General features: G+C 39.3%; 1 pseudogene; it reads left to right on the top strand.

Moving 5' to 3' along the window:
• The first annotated feature begins 956 nt into the window (after positions 1-956).
• On the top strand, positions 957-6,610 carry LOC119568658 (annotated as a pseudogene).
• Positions 6,611-7,404: the final 794 nt, after the last annotated feature.

Raw genomic sequence — 7,404 nt, 5'->3', positions numbered from 1 at the left:
AAAAGAGAAGAGAGAGAGAGAGAGAAATAAGAGAGAGAAAGGAGGAGAGAGAGAGATGAAAAAGGAGGAGAGAGAGAGAGAGAGAATGAGAAAGAGAGAGAGAGAAGAGAGAGGAGAGAGGAAGGAGAGAGGAGAGGGAGAGAGAGGAAAAGAGACAGAGAGACAGAGAGAGAAGGGAGAAAGAGAGAAAGAGGAGAAAGAGATAGAAGATAGATGGGATAGAGAGAGAGAAGAGGAGAGAGAGAGAGAGAGAGAGAGAGAGAGAAGAGAGAGAGAGAGAGAGAGAGAGAGAAAGAGAGAGAGAGAGGAGAGTGAGAGAGAGAGAGTTTAAAAAACAAAAAATATATATTTTTTTAAGTTGAGCAGCGCAATGCATAATGAAGAAAGTTGTTTGTTTTGAAGTTAGAATGGAAAACGGGAGCTTGTGAAAAAAGGTACACACTTTTTTTCAGTCAGAAATGTCTTCTATTATGTTTTTCTTTTTCTAAAATGGTGTCATATTAATAATCACCATTCGACATTTCTTCCTGTCTTCTTCCCCATTTCCCTCCTCTTCTTCCCTTCCTCCTCCTCCTCTTCCACCTCTCCGTCTCCTTTCTTCTCCCTCCTCTTCCACCTCCTCTCCCTCTTCCACCCCCCTTCTCCTCTTTCTCACTCATCTCATCCTTTCCTAACTCCTCCTCTTCTTCTCCCTCCTCCTCCTCTTCCATCTCTTCTAAATCCTCTACCACCTGCTTTATTCCCCTTCCCCCTCCTCTTCCAGTTCCTTCTCCTCTTACCCCACTTCTTCTCCTCCCCTTCTCCTCCTCATTTTCCTTCTCCATCCCCCCTCCTCTTCACTTCCCTTCTCCATCCCCCCCTCCTCTCATCTTCTCTCTCCCCCCTCTTCTTCCATCTCCATCTCCTCCCCCCCTGTGCTACATCCAATTCATACCTTTTGACCTCCTTCACCACAGGCAGACATGAACGTCATTCTCACCCAGTGGCAAGAGCTGGCCAACGGCATCAGGTACGCCCAAGCTGCCAGAAATACCTATTACGTGGGTATTGCTATGGCTGATCTGCTGAAATTCCTTGAGGTACGTGTTCTTTCGTACTCGTCCCGTCGGTATGGTTGATGAAGCCCTTGGTATCTGTTTTTTTCCCTTTTTTCATTACGCTAGATTTGGTATTCGTTCTTGGTATGGCTTGATGAAGTCCCTGGTATCTTGTTATCTGTTATTCTCGTCCTTTACGTTAGATGTTGTTATCATGAAGGCTCTTCTAAGATTTTCTTCGGTACTTCAAAAAAAAAGAAGAAGAATGATATAACACTCGTAATGCCTAGCAGTTCATGCTACAAATGGTTTCGTAATCCACATAAAACAACGGCGGAGGCTTTTTTAACATCTACCTTACTTTAAAAGAACAATACCGAGGGCTTCTTAAAACATTTTCCTTTCCTTAAAGAACAAAACGAAAGCTTCTAGAACATTCACCTTTCCTGAGAGAACAAAACAAAATTTTTCTAGAACATTCACCTTTCCTGAAAGAACAAAACAAAAGCTTCTAGAACATTCACCTCTTCTTACAGAATAAAAACCGAAGGCTTCAAACGGTAGCAAAGTACACCTCGTAGGCTTCAGTTGGGCGCAACGTGTCTGGAGCCCGCTGGACACAAGTCCCCGGAGTGGCCGGGATTACAGGTACGTTTTAGTACTTGAATATTCTAGAGAGAGAGAGAGAGAGAGAGAGAGGAGAGAGAGAGAGAGAAGGAGAGGAAGAGAGAGAGAGAGAGAGAGAGAGAGAGAGAGAGAGAGAGAGAGAGTATAACGGGCACAGAACCCTATTATAATGGCTGACGGGGTTTTAGTTTAGTTGTATCATGGCTTGACTCTTTTTGATGAAGAGTACAGCACAATAGGGAACACTCGAGACGATGTCTATGGGTAAAGCAGTGAGCGCGGGGTCACGTGTCGGGCCCGACCCGCTTGAAGGCGAAGGCTGGCCCGACCTTACCACGCCGGCATTGGGTAAAAAACTGTCGGTGGTTCTTTTTTTGGACTTGGAGAGAGAGAGAGAGAGAGAAAAAAAATTCCTATAATAACAGAAATAAAAGGACAAAAAAAAACCCCAGTTTTAAACCCAGCCCATCATCACTCAGGTCTCGACCCCGCGGGCCGCTGTTCGAAGACGGCAACCCGGAGAGCCGGCTCGACCTTCCGACGCAGATCTCGTCGACGCCATCCACACCAACGCAGGATACCTCATAACGGGACACTTCGGCTACAACACCCGTAGGACCCCTCGATTTCTACGGGGAACGGCGGCAAGTCTCAGTACGGTTGCCCGCCTTTCATCTGGGATAGCATCGTCGAGATCATAACACTGTGTAAGGTCGAGGGTTGATTTGTATTTCGATTCTGCTGTAAGAAAGGGTTTGGGTGTGTTTGTGTATGTATTTTTGGATTCATCTGTTTGGCTATCTATCAGTTAATCAGTCATTCATTGTCTAATTTTCTGTCGATTTATGCGTCTATTCATCTTTTTACTACCTATACATAATGTATGTATGCATTCATTTATATGCTTATATATGACTTTATTATTGTATTAAATTATCATCATTCCTTGTAATTCATATCTTTCTTACAAGACAAACACAACGACGTTTTAAAATTTTTAGTATTTTCTCTCATACTGAGTATTGACATTGTATTAAATATCATGCCTGTTGCTTAACCTTTCCCGTACTCCTCGCCTTATATCACTTTAACTCATATCTTTTTTTCATTTTTGTATGCCGGTTTTTTTTTCCCATAGTGTTAGATTACATTCTCGCATTCTCTTGCCTCGTACTTCATTTGGTCTTAGAATCTGTACTTTGTTTTTACATTTCGTTTTCTATATTCATATATGTTAAATATTCTTGTTACTAAGTCACCTTTCGCACCACTACAGCACCAGGAGACATCGACGCTTGTAGCCATGGTCGCGCCCCCGAGTATTTTCTGGAGTCCATCCTCTCCCCGAACCCACAGTCGGATTTTAGTGCCCCGACTACGAGAACTTTGAGGTAGGAGGAAGCAAAGTCATGAATATAGTAGTTTACCCTTTAGTGATGCACATTTTTTCTTAAATTGCGGATTCCGAAGTAAATGAAGTCGATATCCATTTTCATTAGCAAATATATTTATATCTATATAATTATGTATAGAACATAGTTTTGATGCTATTTCATAAAAGTACATTTGGTAAAAAAATCATTTACTAATGTAACTTCAACTTATAAACAAAAAACAAAAACAGATTAATCATTTAAAGGGGAACATAACCTTTATGGGTTTATCTGCAATAGTTGTCTTACATAAGATTTCTTTTCTTTTCCTTCTTGTTCATTACTCACATTTATTTAACAATTTTACAGATCGGAGAATGCTTTAACACACCCCGAGCTGCTATGGGTTTCGATGTCACACGCGAAGCTAGGGGAGGGGTTTTACGTTGATACGCAGGTACGTTCAAAATGCCAAAATATTACTGTGTATTGAATCATGATCTGCTTTTACACATACTTGGATTTCAAAATACTTATCGTGTTGATAACATGGTAGAATCTTTGTTATGTTAGCATTCTTTTTCATTCTATGAAATAAGTTTATGGAAACTGCTTAGTATGTTATTCTGTGTATAATGAGAATCAGTTTTAAGAGTGGACAAAACAGATTGTTGCTTAAGTGGCCTCTGTACAACAAAAATCATACATTGATTATTTCTTATTATCAAAAAGCCGTGAAAAACAAAGAATTAATTCCCTATATGTTAAAAAATAGGTTTATCTTTTAGCAAAAAAATTACAGTTAAACTGCCTTTCCGGTTTACATCTACGTGAACACATAACATATATAACAGTAAAAAAAGGAAAAATTCACTGAATATTACAGATAATATCAGTTCTATCTCCTGGTCCTGCATATGCACTTTAAAATACAAAACCCTTTCCCCCACAAGTAAACTCAAACCAAAGCGATGCAATTTTGTGAGAATAAACTGATATAATTCCTTCACAAAAAAACTAGGGTGAGGCTCCCTCTTCTCTCGCCATCTGGAAGTGAACTTAACAATAGGAGAGGGCGAGAGCACGTACCACGGAGAACTCACTTTCCATACTATATTCCCGGGCGAGAAACAAAGGAGGTTGTTATGTTTAGGTGAGGTGAATGTCTTTCAATATGGCTGTTTGGTTTGGTGGTGTTGTGATTGGTGTTAGTGGTGATGATGAGAATGGTGGTGATTTTATGATGTGGCAGTAGCGATAAGATGATATAATTGTAATTTCAGTGATGATGGAAACGATAACATTATGGATATGTTAATCAATATTGTTCTCCTCATTGCTGTTGTTAAGATACTGTTATTGCTGCTGCTACACAACTACTATTGCTATTACTATCGATGCTACTGTTACTATGACTACTGGTACTACTACTACTGTTGCTACTCGAATTGTTGCTACTATAATATTTCTGTGCATTTTCTACTATTACTACTTCTATTATTTCTGATACTGCCACATTATTATAAATGCTGTTGTTTCTGTTACAATTTCTAATTTAAACTACTGCTGTAAGTATACACACGCATGTTAACTAACGATAATTAGTAATAATAACATTATTACATACAACCTGTGGCAACCGTTCCCCCCTTCTCACACCCTTTTCTAATCAACCTCTTTCTCTCTTTTCCTCCAAGGGCTGGCCTTCACTCCACCCTGGCGATCTCCACAAGATGCCCTCACCATACCTTCGGGAATTTAGCATTGACGAGGTACCTATCGACGTGGGGTTTCCATAAGAATTACCTGCTGCCTCTCTCGCCCAACCACCTCAAACGTACAGAGCATTGTGGTTGTCGATACGTACACGGAGCAAGAGTAAAATATCGTGAATGGTGTGCCCCGGCGCGCGCGCGCGTGTGTTGCGTGTGTGTGTGGTGTGTGTGTGTGTGTGTGTGGGTGTGTGTGTGTGTGTGTGTGTGTGTGTGTGTGTGTGTGGGTGTGTGTGTGGTGTGTGTGTTTTGTTTCTTCGGGTTTTGTTTTTCATGAGATTGTAGTGAGTCTTTAGGTTTATAGACATATACACACAAACACACATACGCACACACACACACACACACACACACACACACACACACACACACACACACACACACACACCACACCCCAAAACACCACACACGCACACACACACAACACACGCACACACACACACACGCACACACACACACACACACACACACACACACACACACACACACAACATACACACACACATTATGTATATGTATATATTTTAGATATATAGATAATAATATACATAATTCTATTTATAGGTAGAAGATAGATTGATTGATTGATGGACAGATGATAGAGAAAGAGAGAGATAGAGAGAGAGAGAGAGAGAGAGAGAGAGATAGAGATAGAGATAGAGAGAGATATATAGATAGAGATAGATATAATAGAGATAGATATAGATATAGATATAGATAGATAGAGATAGAGATAAATATAGATAGATATAGAGGATATAGATATATATGGAGAGAGATAGATAGAGGTAGACAGAGAGGAGAGAGAGAGAGAGAGGAGGATGAGAGAGAGAGAGAGAGAGGAGAGGGGAGAGAGAGAGAGAGTGAGGAGAGAGAGAGGAGAGAGAGGAGAGAGAGAGAGAGAGAGATGGCAATGCCATCTTCTAAATTGGGTTTATGTAGAGACAGAGAAAGAGAGAGAGATAGAGGGAAATTAAGAGATAGATAGAGAGAATGCTGCTAAGAAAAAAAAAGATCAACAAAACAGAGAGGAGAGAGGAGAGAGAGAGAGATGAGAAGGAGATGAGAGAGAGAGGGGAGAGAGAGAGAGAGAGAGAGAGAGAGAGAGGAGAGAGAGAGAGAGAGAGAGAGAGAGAGAGAGAAAGAGGCGTATGGAAGTATACATATAAAAAAAATACTTTTGTAAAAAATACTAGTTTATCCTAAAAATATATTTTCTATGAAATTCAATTGGGTTTTTCTTCTCAATGATAGGGGAAACCATTTAATTTTTGAACCGGCTTCATCTGCCAATGTATATTACATGTTAACATCTTTCCTTCACCATTTCCATTTCTAAACACCATTTAGCCAGATAGAAAAAATAAATTAATCCGTTTACAATTAATAAAAACAGATGGTTATCCAAAATTTACGTATGAAATAACGTCATATTTCCCCTCCTTCCCTAGATATTGCCTGGCTAGCAGGAAGGTCCTCCAGTCTGGTACGACGTATTCCCTGAGAGCTGCACTTGGGTCCTGTTGAAAGAAGACCTTTTCGTGAAGTACTGTATTTGGCGGCAGTTAAGACACGCACCCATTCCAGCTGGGGAAATATGGGAAAACAGAAGATTTAAAACATACCCATTTCAGCGAGAGATTTACAGGAAAACAGAAGATTTAAGACATACCCATTTCAGCTAGGGATTTATAGGGATACTACCGATATAAGACAAACTCTAATTACAGCTGAGGAAATATAGGAAAACAAAACCCATTTTAACAAAGGATTAATAATAATAATAATAAAAAGACAAACCATAATTCAGGAAGAAATGTATAACAAACAAAATATTTAAGACATCTATTTTAGCAAGGGATACGTAGGAAAACAAAATATTTAGGACACACCCATTTCAACTAAGGCTATATATATCATATATATATATATATATATATATATATATATATATATATATATATATATATATATATACCTATATATACATACATATATTCTTCTTCTTCAAGTGCCTTGTCCTTTCAGGGCGTTGGCGATCATGGTTTCCAACCCGTTCTGTCTGTTGACAACTTAAGCAGTTCTAAGTCACTTCTGCCCATATTGAGATCTTTGTTCAAGCTGGTGATGAACTTCTGCCTTTGTCTACCCCTGCTTCTCTTCCTTCTATCTTTCCTGTTAACACTAAGTTTTCCAATCCTTTACATCTCATACATGTCCTAAAAAGTACATCTGTCTTTTCCTGATAACTTTCATCAAGGTTCTTTTAACTCCTGCTCTTCTTAAAAATTCTTCATTAGTAACTCTTTCTGTCCATGAAACTCCTGAGCATTCTTCTGAGGAACCATATTTCTACAGATTTTAATCTTTCTTTCATATTTCCATTGACTGTCCAAATATCACACCATAAAGCAAAACTGACCAACATAACATTCTAACACTCTAACTTTGGTTTTTAGCTTCAACTGTCTGTTCTTAAAGACAGCACTCATCTTGTTGAAGACTTCTTTTGCCATACCAATTCTTTTCTTTATTTCAGTTGCTTTTCTTCCATCTGATGTTATCAAACTACCCAAGTATGTGAATTTCTCAACA

The sequence above is a fragment of the Penaeus monodon genome, unplaced genomic scaffold (assembly GCF_015228065.2).
Source record: "Penaeus monodon isolate SGIC_2016 unplaced genomic scaffold, NSTDA_Pmon_1 PmonScaffold_10420, whole genome shotgun sequence".
NCBI classification, from domain to species: Eukaryota; Metazoa; Arthropoda; class Malacostraca; order Decapoda; family Penaeidae; genus Penaeus; species Penaeus monodon.
Note: the sequence above shows the minus strand (reverse complement) of the source record. Positions and strands in the feature narration are given on the sequence as shown.